Source organism: Cuculus canorus, chromosome Z, assembly GCF_017976375.1.
Source record: "Cuculus canorus isolate bCucCan1 chromosome Z, bCucCan1.pri, whole genome shotgun sequence".
Taxonomy (NCBI): Eukaryota; Metazoa; Chordata; class Aves; order Cuculiformes; family Cuculidae; genus Cuculus; species Cuculus canorus.
Genome location: NC_071441.1, coordinates 58,593,663 through 58,614,142, shown reverse-complemented (window position 1 = coordinate 58,614,142; position 20,480 = coordinate 58,593,663). Strand labels below are relative to the sequence as shown.

General features: G+C 36.8%; 1 long non-coding RNA gene across 1 annotated transcript; it reads left to right on the top strand.

Annotated features, from left to right (window-relative positions):
- The first annotated feature begins 7,497 nt into the window (after window positions 1–7,497).
- LOC128850332 (uncharacterized) lies at window positions 7,498–19,997 on the top strand. Its single transcript, XR_008447647.1, has 5 exons — window positions 7,498–8,806; window positions 10,116–10,206; window positions 12,489–12,600; window positions 15,932–15,962; window positions 19,286–19,997. It is a non-coding gene; the product is annotated as an uncharacterized LOC128850332 (long non-coding RNA).
- Window positions 19,998–20,480: the final 483 nt, after the last annotated feature.

Genomic DNA, 20,480 nt, shown 5'->3' with positions numbered 1-20,480 from the left:
CAGAATACATAAATGTCACTCTCAGTGCCTCATTCCTCACTTTTTCCCTAGATTTTTTTTTTCATATGTTGGGTGGAAGTAACTAGAACATTTTCTGAGTGTGTTTCTGTTGCTGTCCCTGGATATCTCCCATCTCAAGTCCTTGATGCATCATTTAAAGCATACACCAACTGCTTTTGGGTAAGCTTCTGGGTTTAAAAGTAAATTACAGTAAATAAAAAATAATTGGTATTCAGCACTCAAATAGCAATTTCACACTATGGCTTATCCCTGTGACACTTCTCCCTAAGGGTCTTGAGTACCTCAGAATATTTATCCCATCAAGTTAATGCAAACTATTTAAAATTACTCCGTTTGTAGCTATTATTGAGTGTTGTGACATGCTATGATTTTCCTCTGCATTTTTTTTCTTCCAGTATTTCCCATGGGAACTAAACAGTCAGAAGTCCCTCTGAGCTTAAGGAGGGGTGGATTTTAATGAACTGTCCAGAAAGCGTCTGTTTGTGTTCAAGTAGAGTTAATAGATTTCAACAGCAACCCAACAATGGCCTGAAACAATGAGGTGTTTGAGTCTAAATGGATTTTACAGTGCTGTACTTGAATGTGGTTTTAAAATTCATATAAAAACTTTCCCATAGCATGCTTGTGCATATTTCATGCATATTTTAGTATTGCATCTTTTGCTTCAATGTGCTTTTTTTCTGACAGAGCTGAAGCACTTGCTGGAGCCATAGTCGCTGTTGATTACTCCTGGCATAGTAATAAAAAAAATGGAGTAACGAAGATATGTGCGGTTCCGGATTTTAGTCCATGGTCTTCATAAACACTATGATGGGTAAATAAGAGCATGTGATGTAATTCTTGCTTTGATTTGTAAGAGTTTGTTTCATCCATATATGGAACAGATATCAACATACATTTGTTTTCTGGGAAGAGCATCCCATATCTTCCAGCATAACTGTTTATTGCCAACTGCTCCCCATCCACAAACCTGAGCCTTGTCTTATCTCAATAGTATTTTTTTGTTAGAAATCACCATTGTTTCAGATTTATTTGACACTATATTCTGAATACTACCAATCTGCTGAGTTTTCCGGGGTGTGTTACTTCTTTCATGGTTTTTGTGTTTCTGAGACATTGCGTAGCACAAGTTTACATGTGCAGAACTTCTTCTAAACAACTAACAAACTATTATTAGCACCATTTTTTTCACTTACTTGCATTTCCTGATCAATTTATACCATCTATTGATTTGCTTATCTGCAAACTTATATTACATACTCTATTTTTTTCTTTTACCTGCATTAGACAGCGCTAAATGGCTCCTTCATTCAACATAACTAACATTGTAACATTTTATGTCTTTGTTTTTCCATTAATTATAGTAAATGGCTCTTAAAAAAGTTGATGGTGACACATGTGTCAGCTTTGGCTGTGGGATTATTTGTATGGGCTAAGCCTCATTACTAAATTGGATGATTTCTTAAGAATTCATTGTCCCATTATTTATTTTCCACATATTTTGTCCCTGTCTTAAGTTGTCATCACCAGTGGTAAACAAAGGACAGCTCAGTGCGGCAAGGACTCTCTGCGAACGGCCGTGCTTTCTGACAGCTCTAAAGATGAAAGGTCCCCACCGGCACTTACTGTTGCTGTGCTTGATTGAATTCTGTGACTGTTTTCCTTTGCCACTCGGCAGGACAGTGGCTGCGTACCTCATGTCTCCAGCCTGCATCACCAGGGAGCTCTGGCATCTTCCCAGCATCTCTAGCATTTGTATAATGTTCCACGGCAGGAGTTTGTCTTTTATCTACAGTTTAGGCACTTTCTTCTCACTATCGTACAAGATTATCTCCTACCACTGGCGACAGACCTCAAATCTCTTTTCCTCAGATTAAAGTCTGTAAAGGGATTTGTTTTGAAATGTTGCTGCCTGTTTCATTGCAAGAACTCTCATGCCCCTTAGAAGGTTGAGAATGGGGTTACAAAATATCTGATGGTAAAGGTGATGGCCATCCCTACTGGTTGGGAATACATATTTCATGTAGGGAATCCATATTTTCATATTTAATTCATATTTTCATTTCTGAAACCGTGACTAGTGCTCTAAACAACACGTTTGCAAATGACTGTAAGCTGCCTCCGGTGACTGGGAATATCTTGGGGTTTTCTTTTTTTTCAGATGCTATTTCACAGCCACATATGGACAGGGTGTTGATAGACAGGACTGGACTTTGATACCTTGACCTTAAGAGGTTCACTGAAGATATCGCTGTGCTACATAATTTAGTCTGGTCAGCATGCGTGTAGTGCATAATTTGTTAAATCCTGCAGTACTTCTTTAGAAGGCATATGACGTTTTCCATAATGTGACTTACAAGAGAAGGTTTTCTTCTCTGATTTGATACGAAATAGTGGTACAAATTTGCTGATTATTTTGTGTTTGCTTTTAAATTTCATTTCTAAAGTTCGCATATATTTTTATATTTAAATTTATATTCTTTATCATCTTTATTCTTGAAAGACTGAAAAGGAATGGTATTTTAAGGAGATTTTTATGCTTAGATCAACTGGTTCAACTTCACATTTTGCCATTGAAATTGGGAATAGTATAGAAGAATTACAGTGTAGTTGTGTGCAGAAAACTGAAAAAGAAACCCCCAAACCAAACAACTGTCAGCCTCATGTCAGAAGATAGATTGTGTAGCCAGAACATAAAAAACAAAATCTGTTTTTTAAAATCTATTATCCATTAGGACTGCTTTTCCCCCCAAAAGAGAGTTATTCTTCCAAGTTTTGAAAAGATGCCACTAATAATAGTTTCATTAAGAGAATTTTGCACTGCTGCTATGTAAGTAAGTATTACAGAAAGAAAATCTTACTAGCTTTGTGATTGTCTTTATGGGTTTTTTTCCCAGTTTTGATTATAGTGGGACTATTCATATATTTAGGGATATAACAGAAACAGGACCCTAGTTGATTTGTTGCTTGAAAATCAAACAAAAATATTTCAAATATGACTTCTGTTATTCATATGGTGAACAGTACTTTTATATTTATAACTAACTCTTATATTAAAGTGAATGTGAGTTTCCATTAGCTTGAACAAACTGCATGATGGTCATGTTCTTTGAAACTTAGGATGCACTGTGACAAGTTGCTTCATATTTCACTGAAGCTTTCTTTGAGTGAACTGGCTAAAAACCCAAAGAACAGGCTTTGTTTTGACACACCAACTGGGAGCATGATTACACATCTGTATTATCCATCGATAAAGAGGATCTTACTTTTACTGTTGTGAAAAATGACTTCCAACTGAGACAAGCTATGCACTGCTCCCAGCTCAATATCCACACCTCAAATACTCAGTTTTGGTCCCCTCATTACAAGAAAGACACTGAGGTCCAGGCACGTGTCCAGAGAAGAGCAACGAAGTCTTACAAGGAGCAGCTGAGGGACCTGGGGTTGTTTAGCCTAGAGGAGGCTGAGAGGAGACCTTATCACTGCCTACAGCTACCTGAAAGGAGGTTGTAGAGAGGTGGGTGTTGTTTCTTTGCTCAAGTGATAGGTGATAGGACGAGGGAATGGCCTTAAGCTGCACCAGGGGAGGTTCAGATCGGACATTAGGAAAAACTTCTTCACTGAATGTGTTACCAGGCACTGGCAAAAAATGCCCAGGTAGGTGATTGAGTCTTTGAGTTTAGAAGATGAGTAGAGATCGCACTTAGGGATATGATTTAGTAGTAGACAGGTATGGTTGGACTTGATGATCTCAGAGGTCTTTTCCAACCTAGGGAGCCTATGATTATATGATGTGCAAGTCCAGCTGCCAGTAGAGAACTCTATTCTCACATTCAGCTGAAAGAGGTTGTGACATTGCGGTTACTGATCAGAACTATGCAGGTTTATTTTGCAATAATATAATCTTTTTTTCCCCCTCAAGTTCCTCAGAGACCTGTAAGTGTTCATTATCTCTTCTTGACTTGTAATTCATAAAAGGCTTTCAGAAAATCCAACCTACAACGAAGCTTTTAGTTCCTTCTTGAGTTTGATTGTATTATAGTCTGAGATCAATTATGTGATCTTGCTTTGAACTCTTGCAGTAAATAAACCTGAAAAAAAACCTCACTATAATTACGTTTTTCCTTACCCGTAACATTGACTAGAGGATTAGAGCTCAATCTACCAATTTATTGAGTAGTTATGCAAGTTGCTGAGCACTCTGAGCACCCACAGATGTCAGCTGGATTTGAATACTGATGGCTGAATTAAGTGCCACAAGAATATTAAAAGTAGGGTTTATAAATCACTCTTTTCCTCTATTACAGATAGTGGTTATTGCCACTTATCACAGGGTATTTATTTCTTTAACCCGAAATTGCCACTGAATGCCCAGAAATGTTTAGATCTGGCATAATATCAATAAAGAGAATGTATATTATGAAAAGACCTGTAAACCATCCATACAACTTTTGGATGGAAGAACGAAAGAGTGACACAACTTGTTCCTTCATTTTGGAATAAAAATTTCATCTCTTAAAATTGATGGAGAAGACACTTGTAACTTGCCATGGGCATCAAGAGGAAAGTTTTTTTTTTTTTGTTTAGTGTCAGCGAGGAAAAAAGTAAGTGTTACTGGTGAAAGATGTTAAGCACACTTGAAAATAAATTATACTATATTTAGATGCACATATTTCATTTTTAAGGAGAAAAAGCAGCAATTCAAAATATTGTAGTGATTTTAATGGGTTTTTCTGAAAAAGAGTTTTGATTTTAAATTTTTGATTGGTCAAGCTAAGTGAAGGCATGCTAGATATATTCTTAAGAAAAACATAAATTTGGAACTGAATGCTAAAGCAACTATCTATAAACCCCTGCTCTGTTCTTTTACATGTTTACTTTTAAGTGGTGGCTGCTACTAGAATATTTATTTGTTTGTTTGTTCAGCCCAGAAACAAAAGAAAAGAAATCAACCAACAGAGGAAATATTTGACTATCTATTCGTTGTAGTTTATTTTATTGAAGCTTTTAATGTGAGGCTTTTGAAGCATTTTATTAGCCACAGTGATAAACAATCTCTGGCGGAGGTGAATTAGCAGAAAGCACAGGGAAGAAACCACAAGAGAGGAAAGAAACCGTCACAAACTTTGATATTGCAGAATTTCAGCACAACACTCCCAAAAGCCTGGGAAAACACCCCTTTCCATCATCCCCCTCCCCACCCATCGCAAGCCAACAGCACTTTCATACATCTTATTAATGAATTATGAGCTGAAATATATAGGGTTGTAACTCTTTAGCAGATGCAAATTAGCAGAGTGTGATGGAGATTTGCTAGGATCATTCATAGGGTCTGCCTTTTCATCTGCTGCCTTGCTTTGAGGCTAAACTTCAGTGAATAATGAAAAACATCCTGTAAACAACCCCCAAAATAAACCAACACCCCCACAAAAACCCACTCCTCCAATCCCAAGCAAATATTTATGTGTGTGTTTAAACACATTTTTCTCCTCTCTTATATTGTCTTACAGTACATGCTGTAAGACTTGCTGGCATGAGTCTGAGAAAAGCAAGTATCAGTCACATGCATGAATAGTTACAGGAACTACATCTTGAGCTCACCCTTGCACGTACTCGTCTGGAAAGTGCTTGCTTATGTAGTCAAAAGTAGAAGCTACACCATTACCAGTTGAAACTCAATGGCAAAGCTTGATCAATATTAATATGCAACAAATTCACTGTTCAAGTAATCAAAAAGAGTAAATATGAATAATAAGCGTAGCTGAGGACATTCTGTTGAATCTTTAACCATTTCTTTTATTATGAAGAGTTATATGAATTGATTAAATTCTTTCCTGTAATTTTTACAATAATTGATAAAATATATTTTTCACTGGGATTGATGCAATGTCCATAAAAGACGCAGCTTGTGGGAAGGCATATGATATTGATTGATTTCAGTGAGTGCAGGGGTTTGTCTATAATCAGTTTTCAAGAGATGAGACGTCTTGTTACGTGAAATGAAAAATGTAAGTGTTGAAGTATGTGGAAAACTGGTACTGTTTTATAGATATTAGTATTACTAACACATGGAATGAAATGATCTATTCTAACCAGACAGTTTTCAAATAAACCAAAAGAAGTGATGTTAAAAAAGAGCATTCAGGCCTTACTAGCAGCAGATGACACTCCCTTGTGCTTACAAACCCTCTGACCTACACATTAGATGTAAAAGTTAACTATTTAGATTGGAAATTTCTCAGTTGACTGTGCAATCTGCAAATAAAAATCTGTTATAAGCCTTTTGATTTACACCTTGGAATGCAACCTTTGACTTCGGTAACTCCAGACCCTAGGTTGTTAATTAAAGTAAATAGTCTTCTGTGAGTTCATCAAAACTTCATCAAATCCATCCAACTCAATTTATTGGGTGATTTTTGAGCATGTAGCATTTTCTGATCTCTGGTTGAAAAACATCTGTGGACATAGATTTGGCAAAAAAGACTGTTTCTGCCTTCTGTGCAGTGATTTTAAGGTTGATGGAGTACTCATAACACTTGAAGGTTACCCCTACACTAATTGTTTCTTCAACAGGTTCGTCTAACGTAGTTTAAGTTAATATTATCACTGATGGTGCATATATTGATTTATAATTACTCTTTTCAGTAGAACTAATAATCTTATTAGCTTTTCCATAAGATAATCAGTGCTGCAGCAAGTAATTCATTAATTTTCTGAGATTGTTGGATTTCTAACTGTCATGGGAGCTGCAGGCAGCAAGCACTTGGTAATGCATGCATCACCACATGATGACTAATGAGGCACAGTAAAGAAACCAAAAATTTTTTTTCATTTCCTCAATATGTAGCTGATGTGTAATGCCAGATGTAAAATTATTGATGTACTTGCCAAGTTACAAGGATCATGTCATGATTTAATCAGACCTAGACAATCAGGATTAGGTCAATCTTTTGAAAATAGTCGAATTCAAGGAGATTGGTTAATAGCTAAATAGAAGCATTGCTTGTAAATAAAGCATTTGAATATATATTAAAAACTGAAATTATTTTCTACAGCTTGCCTTTTTTAGGTCACAGTTGTTCTCCTCTGAAGAAACAGCTAATGACTACTCCATCAGAATGACTTTATAATGAGACACATAAATTCATAAGAGCTATAATTGAAAGAACCATGGCATCCTGAGAAAATAATACAAATACCTCTCCCAATGTACAGTGTATTTTTATATGAAACAAATGTTTGAATATTTGTGAATCTTTCCTTGTGTTCTGCGTACAATGCAGCCAAACTGACTGATGTATAATAAATATTTGAGGGAGAGGGTGAGGTAGTATATCAAAATATAAAAGTGTACTTAGATAATTAAAGTGAGTCTGGTAATGTGACTTTTTAGTTTGTTGATAAATAGCAAGAAACATTTAGAATGATTGAGTCTATTATTATAAGGTATCTGGTAAATCTCAGGTTTGTTGTCAGTGAATTAAATTTCTACTCAGAAGATGCTTGTGTTTTCCATCAAGTGTTTTTTTAAAGGTATATTTCTCACAAAAAAACCCTTGCTTTTTTGATGACTGCAGCCTTTGGGGGCTCTGTACTTACGTGATGCCATCCTTGTACCCTTTCCACAGACATTTGACTTGCTGAATTTAGAACAGAAGAATTTACTGTCTTTTCTTTTTAGGTGAGATCATGACTTGACAAAGTGCTTTATGGATCTCTAAATGGATGAGACATTGAAGTTGCCATCAGCAATTAAAACTAGTTTAGGATTTTCCTGCAAGTTCCTTCCTTTTCTACCTGCTTCTGTAGAGCCATTGAATTCCCTCCCAGGATTTTTTTTGTTGGATTATTAGAAATAAGTGTTGAAACTGAATTTGACAACATTTCTCAGAATCACAGGATGGCTGAGGTGGGACAGGATCTCTGGACATCATCTTGTCCAGCCCCTCTGCTCAAGCAGAGACAGCTACAGCGCATTGCCCAGGACAATGTCCAGATGTCACTAGGGATGGAGATTCAACCATCTCTCTGTGCAACCTTTGCCAGTGCTTGGTCACCCTTACAGTGAAAAAGCATTTCCTGAAGTTCAAATGGAATCCTTTGTGTTTTAGTGTGTGCCCATTGCCTCTTACACTGTCACTGGGCACAGCTGATAGCACTGCCTAGCTCCATCCTCATACACCTTTCTTTCAGGTGTTTACACACATGGATAAAATCTCCCCAAACATCCTCTTCTCCGGGCTGAACAGTTCCAGTGCTGTCAGTCTGTTCTCACAGGAGAGATGCTCTGGTCTATTAATCAGCTTGCTGGCCCTTCATTAGACTCTCTCCAGTATATCCATGCCTCTCTTCTACTGGGAAGCCCAGAACTGGACACAGGCTCCAGGTGTGGCCACACCAGTGCTGAGCAGAGGGGAAGGATCCCCTCCCTCCAACAGCTGGCAACGCTTCTCCTGGTGCATCCTAGGATAGCATTCACCTTCTTTGCAGCAAGGGCACGTTGCTGGTTCACATAAGGTGCACCTTTGGAACTGTCATAACACTGATCCAACTATCAGAGAACCGGATTCAGTGAAACTGGTGTTAAAAGCATAGAAGTAAATAATATTTCATTGCAATATCTCAACAATTAAGACTTAGTTTTTGGTCTCTGGTTGTTTTGGGTGGACTTCAGTAGCTTTCCCACATTCAGGCTGTCCACCATATTTGAGGAGACTCTTCAGCTGTTTTTCTTCTTGACACATTTCAAAGGCCCCGACCACTACTATTAATTCTTCCTCCTGAGGTAAGACACTGTCAAATAAGGATTGTTCACTAGCTTTCTCGCATACTTAAATATTTTTTTTTGTTTCACTAATTTACACATCTGAATCCACTTAGAGTGTCACAGCTGAATCCTGAAATGCAGGAGATTGTCTCTATTTCCTCAGTATATGTAGACTTGTGTAATTAAATTATACATATTAAAAAAAATCCTATAGTGACTTCTTTATGCTTACTTTCTTAATGCAGCGTAACTCATAGTGGGTTTCTTTCACGAAATCTAGAATGCAGCCTGCACGGAGTTGTTTACCATGTTGAAATGTTTGTAAAATTAATCTACCGAAAAAGGTGAGAAATAGGAAACATCACTGATACTGTTCTTTAAGGAGCAAAGTTTATACAGTAGCATTTCATCTCTCAGTTTCCCCCATTTTTTGTCTTCCATAATCGTGTTTTAATACCTTGGCCATCTTCAAAGAAATGAGAAGGAGAGGTCGTTCAGTCTCTACAGATTCAGTAGGCAGCTGTGAAGAGGGGAAGGAGTTTTATTGACTCTCCACTCCTAGATAAATGTAACACATACTAGACCACAGGAAAACCTAGCCTCAAGACTCACATCCACCTCCAAATATTTTTTGTCAGCGTTTCTATTTGTTTTTTTCTCAGTGCGGGAGCAAATTTCCAGGACTTGCTCCAAGCTCCCAACTTCCAGGGGAGCCTTTGCATGAAAGAGTTGCTGAAATACTCTGTCTGTGTTTCTTAAGCAAATGTTTCACTTCAGTATCATCTGTGCATAAAAGTCCTGCTAAAATCTCATTCTTCAGGAGATGAATGCGCAGAAATAAAGTTTCAGAAGAGCTTCGGTTTGCACAGGTTTTCAGAAAAAAGATTTGTTCTGCTGATTGTTCTGTCCTGTTATTCATTGAGTAAGATTAATGTCTGGGAGAATAGTGGGGAAAAGGAGCATTTCTTTCCTATTCCTAACACAAAAAGGTAAATTTTCCTTTTTCAGACAGATTTTGTTATATAAACAGTGAGAAGAGAAATAGATATATTACTGTAGAAGAAAGCAGTGCAGAAAGACCAAGATAGATGAGCCAATGTTTGTTTCTATTAAGTGGTGACTGTCCTTTTCAGCTGTGTCTGAATCACATTATTTTTATTTCACAGAGTGTTTCTATTTTCCTTTAGCTTTGGTCAATTCTTGCTATTCGTAAATGTGACGGTGTTTATAGCTGAACTAGGCAATCTTATCTGTAAAATGTGAGTTTTGTGATTTTTTGTATTCACAAATCTTATTTTTTTCCTTTCTTTTAATTTCTGTATGCCAGATAAAAGCATCAGCTGGTTTACCTGGCCAGATATGAATTGGCAGCAACAAAAAGCAAAAGAAATAAAGTGATGTTTGTGAAGGTCCTGTAGGTATGTGTTTATGCCTATCATTGTTTATGTCTATCATTACTAATTAGTGATAGAATAGGATAGGATAGAGCAGAACAGAATAGAAAAGAATAGAATAGAATCATAAAGGTTGAAAAAGACTTTAAGATAATCAACGGCCTACTGAACCATGTCCCAAAACACCACTTATACACGTTCTTTGAACACTTCGAGGGATGGGGACTCTACCACTTTTGTTTGGAAGCTTGTTCCAACCCTTGACAATAGAATAGAACAGAACAGAATGGAGTAAAACAGAGTAGAATAGAATAGAATAGAATAGAATAGAATAGAATAGAATAGAATAAATAGTTCAGTTTATCTGGAAAGGACATACAACAATCATCTAGTCCATCTGTCTATGATATTTATGTTATATATATTGATATGTATAGTCAAGAATGGTTTGCTTTGTAATAAGACAGACTTACTATTGTATTTACTTGTAATAATAACTTGACCAATTCTCTTTGTGAACTTAGATTCTTTTTATGAACTCAGTAAGTTTTGAGCTCCTCACAAAATGCAGTAGTCATGGTCATTCACCTGTAGTAAAAATACCTGCTACATTATTGTGGAATTTCCCTGACTGGCGGTGATTGTGTAGAATGTTTTTACAGTGTGAAATATATTTGTGTATAGCTGGTGAAAGTAAGAAGCACTTTGTTTGAACTGTTGTTACTGTTAAAAAAATATTTAATTAACCTTTGCAGTTAATGTCAATGTTTTTATTAAATTCTTCAGCTCTCCCTGGTGCCTAGTGAAAATTCTTGATTTCCTTTGCTAAAAAGACTGTGTGAAAAATGACAAATGAGGCAGCTGACCAGTAGGGTTTCCCTCTGCCCAGCAGCAGACAAGCAGACCCTAGTTTTTAATCTTTTGTATAAATACTGGAGTCTGCAATGGACTGGAATTGCTTTCTTCAGCTTTTGTTTTACTCTCTGACCCATACCACACATAAAAACTGTTTTCCCCATACTCTGTTCTGTGTCTCTGTCTGCTGAAGACCGTTGCAGTCACAAAAGGCACATTGGTAGAGCTCTAACTCAGGAAGAATTAGAAAAAACATCATTTAAAAGACCTGACCTAAAATAAATGGAAAGGCTGCTTCTGCTTCGAAATGAATGGCTCCTTCTCTCTTCCTTATCCTATATATGGCACGTTTCCCCCAAACCTTGTCTTTGGTTTATTCACAGCTTTTTAAACTAATAGGACCAGACGTTCCTTTTAAAGATAAAAAGTACGTTTTCTGGCTACAAAGAATACCTGACATGAATAGATAAGGTAGGCTGAATAGTTAAAAAAGAGGGGTACTTGATAACTCTGTAGACTCCTAATCTGATAGTATTTTAAGCTACTATTCAAAGACCTACTTAGTAATGTCCATAGTTCGTTACTTTTAGTGTCTTTATGAATTGCTTATTGATTTAGGTTCCTGTTTGTACAGTGTTAAAAGGTAAAACTATATAACCAGCACAGTTGGCAGGTTTCATTGGAGCCTCTTCAAAGCTATTGATTAACTGGAGAAGGGGTTCTGATTTAGCCTTAAATGAATCTTGGATAGCTACATTTGTTTCTCTGTGTTTGTAGCTTGTGCTTTGACTTGCTCTGTGTATCCTTTTTGTGCCTTTTTTCTGGATAAAGATAGACTGGCATGTTTTATAAAGCATAAATATCACTAAAATATGGAAAACGTAGAACTTCATATATATTCTACTGCAAAGCAAAGTATTGTAGAGCATCACCTGCAATCATAAGTCATGTTTGGTTTTGCATATATATATGTATTTAAAGAAATAAATGTTTATAGCTTAGGCTTTGTATATAGCTTCTTGGATTTGGAAGAGTTGATGTAAGACCTGTCTTGCTAACCTCACATAAAGACAGCATACCCATAAGCACATACAGCTTTTAAATTTATGGTGACTTTCAGGGCTTAGGAATTCATACTTACCTTTATTTTTAATGTAAAGGTTTTTTTTTTAAAACCCATGTACCATTCATTTCTAATAGAAGAACATCAGAATAAGTACATAAAACTGAGTAGCATGTGCGCAGTTTTCTACTGAAGGTAGACTTCTACTGTGCAGTCTGTATTTTTTCTGGTTTGTTCTTATGGAATAGAGACTGACGTTTTTACTTATATTTTACATATCTCCAGCTAAAAGGTACATCTTATTAATTTTTTTTTTTACGTAGAACTCATGTCTACACAGAGCGTACAAACCAGAATTGTTGACTAATGCTGTTAATTATGTCTGTAGGTACATACAAAGGTAGCAAGTATTTGGCAGCAGAAGAAAGTTCAATAATTGTTCGTAATGACTGAAAGATATTTTAAAACATCAGAACATTTTTGCGCAATAATTGAAGCAGGTGAGAACTTCAAACAATTATGTTATACACATGTCAACGTCATAAATTTCTGAACATTTATTCTATTTTTTATTCCTAGTATAAACTTTTGGCACTATTCTGCAGAGAATAAGCATGCATATTTGCTCTGAAATTTTGTCACCTGAGGAACCTCCTCTGAGGACATTCTTTCATAGATTCAGATAGTCTCAGCAAGGGAATTAAGGAAGATAAAATTTAGGATACAGACTTTTCTTAACTGGTTGCTGAGATGTATAAGCCAAGTGCTTTCTGTACTCACCAACTGAGACAGAAAAAATAAATGGTCAATATAGTGAGAAGTAGACTCAAGCCTCAAAAAGCAGCTAGAAAAATCTAGGTGATTCGTGTGTTTCAGAGGATGATGACATAGTTTTACTCAGAAAATAGGGTGATGATGCTTTTGTGAGGACTAAATATTCAAACTAATTCACTGTGGCCTCTAACATTTAAAAACAAGATTTATGTCTTTTTATTGTTTTAATTTTTGACTCTTTGACATCAATGCACTGACACAGTACTTACAAAGGTATTCTCATGTCTATTTGAACTAAAATAATAGAATCACAGATTTTTTTTTCAATTGGAAAAGATCTTTAAGATCATCGAGTCCAACCATTCATCTAGCCTTGCTAAGCAGACCACTGAACCATGTCCCCAGGTATGACATCTATTCCTCTTTTAAACACCTCCAAGGATGGTGACTCAACCTATTGCCTGGGCAGCCTCTTCCAATGCCTGACAACCCTTCCAATAATGAAGTTCCTCATAATTTCCAATCTAAATTTTTCCTGGTGCATCTTGAGTCCATTTCGCATTGTTGGGTCACTGGCTACCAGGGAGAAGAGACCAACCCCACCTCACTACAACCTGCTTTCAGGTGGTTGTAGAGAGCAATACAGTCTCCTCTCAGTCTCCTTTTCCCTAGGCTAAACAACCTCAGCTCCCTCAGCCTCTCATCGTAAGGCTTGTGCTGTAAATCCTTCACCAGCTTTGTTGCTCTTCTCTGGACACACTCCAGCATTTCCTTATCTTCTTGTAGTGAGAGGCCCCAAAACTGAACACAGTGTTTGGGATGCAGCCTCACCAGTGCTGAGTACAGGGGAAGGTTTACATCCCCAAGTGCTGCTGGCCAGGCTATTAGTGATGCAGGCCAGGATGCCACGGGCCTTCTTGGCCACCTTTTCTTACTTCCTTCAAACATCCATTAATTTTCAGCTTCATTCACTGAGCCGAGTTTGTGATTGCAGTTTTCTGAGTACCTGCCTCACATCATAATGAATTACAAGAGAGATATATATAGCAGGGTGCCAGTAATCTAAAACTAGATGCTCAAGGAACCTCTTAATTAAATGTGTCTTCATAATTTCTTTGAAAGTTTGTCATTAAGAAACTTTCCACCCAAGGAAAACAAATGGAAAGAAACCCCTCACTCTTTTCTCTTCCTGTAATGTACCACTGAAACATAAATCAGACTTCATAACGTCTAATCCAGCCAACAACAATGCTTTTTGTAACAGAAATCTGCATTGTTTCACCAACATTTCTCTAGCTGTTGAGTGTTTAAATTAGTTACTAATTAAATTCTATTTTTGAGACAGCTAAATAAAATTTATTTGTATTAAAATAAATGCAATGTTTGGCATTTTAGACCACTGCCTTTAATCAATATCTTTAATACTTACAAGTAAGAAGAATAGTATGATAAACATATTGTTGGTGTGTAGGGTACATTTTAAATGTCTGAATAGTAATCAATACTAAGAAATTAGGTATTGACTAAAATACTTTCATAATAAGTAATTATTGGTTTGCTCTTTTGAAATGTAGACATTTTCACTGTGGGAATAAGGAGTAAATATACGGTCATGGTATTAGACTGTGACCTTTTGATGCAACTTCCTTCTTTCTATGAAATCAGTAGGATTAAATATGGTTGCACAGCTGTAATATGCTCTAAACATCAATTTTTAATTATTATAAGGTCAGGACTGTAACCCATGTGATTAGCACAACCCCTTGGCACGCTTCTGTTTTTGCTACAGGACCCTCGACTTTTCCAGATTCTGCTCCCAGTACTGCTGGCTGTTGCAACGTGGTCAGTGTTTCCCAAAGCAGTCAGCAGTCATCCAGATATGCTTTCAATATTTCAGCAAAACTTCCATGGATTTCAGAAGGGAGTCTGGTCAGCAATAAACAGTGCTGAAAATGACTGCTGGAAGTCACCATTACCTTTTGGGTGTTCTGGTCACAAAATCATTGTCCACAGTGCACCATCAATCCCTGGTGTTACTGATGTCTCAGCCTGGAAGTTTGCAGGTCTTTTCTGATTTTACGTTACTAATTTTTTAGTTTTTGTAGTTAAAGCAAGCACTTTTTAATAAAAAAAAACCCAACCTTTTTTATATTAAGCTATAGCTCTTTTGCACAAAAATTTAGTCTGAGGAATATAGAGAATTGCTTTGTATATTACGTGTGTCTGTTTTCATTAATTTGGCAGTGGTAAGGGTTTATCATATCATCATGACAAGATGTTCTATGCACATTGCCGGAAAAGCAATAAACTTGCTGCTTATAGCTAGCATATGCCAACACTTCAGAAACAATCCTTGAATGCACTCTTTGATGGTGTATTTCTATCAAGTGATGCATCACGAGCTCATTTGTCAAGGAAATGGGGACCACAGTGTGCAGCAACAACTAGGCTGCACCTTTTGACTTTGCCAGAAACTCCTGTGATGTGGAAAATACAGTGGCAGTGTATTCAAAGAAAGGTTCAAATAAGTTTTTAACCAATGCATGCTTTTCCGAGACCTCCAAAATAACTGAAATAAATGGGATATAAACATTGTGATAAGAAGCAAGAAAACAAAAATATTTCAAAAGTTGGAATTTTTGTCTTTCTTCCTTCTTCCAAGCATGGTGCATGACTGTGGAAGCTGTGCTGAGTTTTTTTATGACTCACCAAATTGAGAAAATATGGTAGTTTCCTTAGACTCTTAAAACATAGAATAATTGCTAGGCTAAGGAATTTATTGCTTTTACTGGTTTCAAACATGAAAAAGCATTAGAGTAGCACTGGTGTACAGATTGAGGTCACCTTCCTTATACCTCCATTCTTCCAGCATTTTCCCCAGTCCCTGATCAGAAAGCCCTAGTGCAGGATGTATCCTACTCTGAACACATGCATTGTTCATTATGTAATATTGAAATTAATATGACTTAGTTTGACCTATCTAATTAAAGTAATTATGACTTTGCTTTGGCTAAAGTCCAATAATTAAACCTAATACCTTCTCATTTTTCTGCATAGGGTGCCTCCTGCTCGACATGAATTCAAGAAGGTAACACATGCGGAGTATGTTGCATTCATAAGTAGTGTAAAAACAGTTGAATTCACAATTTCTGCTTGAATGTCCCAGCTTACCACCAGAAGATAGCCATGCTTAAAGCTAAACCTTATCTTCTTCTGATGGCATACACCAACATTAATTCTTTATCACTTGCAATGAGCATTTTTTAACAAATTTGAGCAGATATGACAGACTGGTTCGATGCAATCATAAGCAAAATTTTACTAGACAACGTGCATGTACTTCTCTGAAACATTACTGGCATTGAAGTCAATGGAGTTACACTTTTTTAAGTAGGGTCTAGTTCCATTATTTGCAGGCTAAAAATTACAAGAACTCAGATCAGTTTTCAGCAGCTATGTAGAGCAAATTAATTCCGTGTATACAAAATGTGGACCAGAACAAGCTCAAGCCTCTCTTTTTCCTTCTCACTCTCTACCAACACCTAAATAAAGCCTGAAGCCAAATCACTATCTATTAGGTAATCAGATTTTTCAAGCTTTTTTTAAAGTCTGTGAGTTTACATCTGTATGCCTGACCAGTGATTTTATGAAGTGCTTTGTAGCAAGGAAATAAAATAGTTCATATAGGCTCTTGCTTTGCATACTTGTACGCTATCTACCTTACCACTTTTCTGTATAAGTTTCTGAATGAGTTAGAAATGTAAAAAAAAAGAATTTAAAAATCTATCGAGTTATAATAAGTTAGTGATAGCGTGATTTTATACTTAAGAAGTAGCTTTCTGATGGAGTGGTGTCTGTTAGTATTTCATTTATGTTTCTATATCATTTTGAGCTGAAGACAGCTGCAAGAGCAGCTGTGTTATAATTCAATAAAAGCCTAATTTACTGAAAGGAGAATGCTCAGAAGTGCCTGCTGGATGTCGTACTGTGGAATCAGTGCCGTGGTGTATGTACCAAGCAGTCATTGTCCACTATTCATTTTTATTCAATGTAAGCAGAGAAAATAAAAGATATTGTATGATACTGTATTGTATTAATGGAAAGGTAGCCGGACGGACACTTACAATTGCCTGCACTACATTTACCACCCTTCTGTGTAATCCATTTTGCATAAAACAACTTGTGTATTGTTTTAGATATTTGCAGAGTTTATGTTATGCTCTGTTACCTGTTGATGCAGAATTTATTTTCACTTTTTGAAGAATGAAGGGTATATGGGAATATAGGTTTTATTGAGGTATATGGGTTTTGTTTCTTTGCTGATAAGATTAGTTATTGTTTAATTCAGTGGAATCTGTGTCTTTACAGATACAGATAACCAAATCATATGAGGCTGTGGTCTTATCCCCTTTTTGGAAATATCTTCTAGCCTGTGTGCCTTTGAAGAAATATTATCATTACGTTGTCTAAAGAAATGAGAGTTGCATGTGTTGAGGTATGGGTCATGAACTTGCATATGACCTTAGCAAGTAGCCTGGATACCTATAACCCAGTGTAAGGCAAACTGTTTTCTGTACAGTTTCCAGCAGTCCAATTTTATCAGGGAAGAATACATTGAAAACCAATATCAACCTGTCATGGTTATCAACCTGTCATGTTTATCAACCTGATCTTGGCTAAGTAGGTGAAACCCTCTTTGTGTCACTTGATTTGTGTGAGCTGAAGTGCTTTGCATAGAGAATTGTTTTCTGTTAGTGGTAATTTTGACTTGCAGAATTGCTGAGCCCTAGACATACAGTGACTTATCTGACCTACGCGGTGTTATTGAAGAAAGTAGTGTTGCATACTCATCTAATTTTTCCAGGTTAATCTTGAAGCTACTTATCAATCACCTTATCAGCAGATGTCATACAACAGCGGGAACAATGGTTTTAGGGGAAAGGATTCTGATTTTCTTTTTTTCATATCACTGGACCATTAAATGACCTTCAGCTAGCCCCAATACTGCATTGTACAGGGCTCTAACAATGAGGTGCTTTCCAGCCTTGCAGAAGTACCAGTGCAGCTTGCAAGATGTTCTGATGCTCTGAACAAAAGTGGTGTTTGGCTTGCTTGTCATAAAATCATGGAATCATAGAAAGGTTTGGGTTGGAAGGGACCTTAAAGATCATCCAGTTCCAACACCCTGCCATGGGCAGGGACACCTCCCACTCAATCTGGTTGCTCAAAGTCCCATCCAACCTGGCCTTGAACACCTCCAGGGATGGGGCAGTTATGACTTCTCTGAGCAACCTGGACCAGGGTCTCACCACACTCACAGGAAAATATTTCTTTCTAAGATCTCATCTCAATTTCCCCTCTTTCAGCTCAAAACCATTCCCCCTCATCCTGTCCCTGCACTCCCTGATAAAGAGCCCATCCCCAGCTTTCCTGTGGCTCCTTTCAGTACTGGAATCTCATTCTCATTGGAGCCTTGTCTTCTTCAGGCTGAACAAAACCAACTCTCTCAGCTTGTCCTCATGTAGGAGGTCGTCCTTTTATCACTAACCTACCTACAGAGCTTTTCTTGTTGCCTCTGGCATCCTTTTCCTCCCATACTTGTCTCCATCAAGGACTCAGGACATACTTATTCCAAGAGTTAAGTCAAATAGAAAAAAACAATGCTTAGAAGTTTCAGTTGCATCTATTAGGGAGTTTGGATTCTTTAGTTGCAGGAATCTAAGCCTTATCTTATCTTCAGGCATGTGGAGAAAGCCAGAAACTTAAACCAGTACTTTAGCAAAATGTCATCATGAACAACGGTCTACAACAGCAGTTTTCCAAAGGACGAGGCTCCTTTACCTCTACACTGATGCTCTTGAAAGAAAATTATGTGAGTCTTCCCCTGCCATAATTATACTTTAAGAATGGTATCAGAACTTCTGGGTTAATAACTATGCCTTCATCTTCTTATACTTAAAATGGTATTACTCATTTTAGGCTGCACTACAGCAAGATGAAGTCTTTTTGCCAGCCAGAAGTAACACAGAACACAATCTGGTTTTTTGGTGGATGTAAAGATAAGATCAAATAGATTATTTAAAAATCCTGTTTTCCCATTTATATAAGTATAGGAGCCTGTGTCTGGGTTGTCGGCTAGATCTAGCCCTAACACTTTTAATTACGTTAGCCATTTTTAAGTACTTTTATTATGCTCCATGTAAGAAAAAAGCCTTGGATCAAAGAATTCTAGAAAAACAGTATAAAAACTAAGCTTATTTGAGCTCTTCACAAGGGCAAAGAGCCAAAGGTTTATTAAAATGCAATTCAAATCTACTGCTGTCTTTCTTTTTTTTTTTAATGTAATAAAAATATTATCCACTTGTTGAGGAAATAATCTGTTTTTCTCCTGATGTATATTTTTTGTTCCAGATGTGAACAAGGCTCTGCAAGTCATCTACAAATTAGGCCAAGCTCCTCTTCCAAAGCAAGTGTTTCTGAAGGAAAGTATACTAACAGTAATAACCCCAAAAATGAAGAGTATAACAATGAGATAATAACAAGGAAGAAGTGTGTTAAATTATCACAACACATTTCAGACTTGAAACCATGTCTTGCATACAATTAATGAAAACCTGGCTATGACATACGGTATCTTCTCCTCTTTAAACAGTAGAAGGTATTTTGGAAATTGTGATGTGGGAGTGTGTCCTCTAAAGAGTGATAGTATTGTACTGAATTGCATCGTGGGTGTATTTAGTTCTGAGTGCTGCAGACTAATTGCAATGTATTGAGCTGTGGCGTAGGTGTTTTTGGAAGCTGCTCTAGTTCTTAAACATTTTAACTCAAAATTTACAGTAGACCCTTTTCTTGAGCAAATGTTGAGTGATACCAGCAGTTGACTTATCCCTAGGATCAAGACAGAAGGAGTTGGCATTCTCTGGTCAGATCTAGTAATTATGCATGATATATGGCATGAGATATGGCAAAGTGTGGTTTGTGGTAGGAATTGCTGTTCCAGGCCAGAGTTGTGTCTCAGCTAAGTCTGCAGGTGTACCCAAGTATGCTGGAAAAGGTTGGAGGTAGTCCTCTATGGAAAATACGGAAATAACCTGGTTACAGGTAAAGGTTCTTCCTAACTTAAGTTGGCACTATTTTTTTTTTTTTTTTTTTTAGTATTACTCTGTGATGGATGGGTAGAAGTACAGCAGGCTGTGTATTGAGAAACAGGAGTAAACTTAAAATCATAGGATCACAGAATCATGGAATGGTTTAGGTTGGAAGAAACCTTAAAGATCATCCAGTTTCAACCACCCCACCATGGACAAGGACATCTTCCACTGGTCAGGTTGCTCAAAGCCTCATCCAACCTTGCCTTGAACACCAGATACAATTCCAGTTTTTTTGACTAATTGTCCTATAAAAACCCAAGCTATTAATCCTTTTTAAAGACAATATGAGATTTTGTCTTATACTCCTTTACACAGATTGACTTTATTTTAATATATTTATATATGCAAAATTCCTGCAATACTCCTACTTTGAAATACTCTCAATCCAAAAACATGAGAGAAAAAACAATTAATGAAGGAGATACTTCTTCTCCCTAGGCCTATGCTATATATTA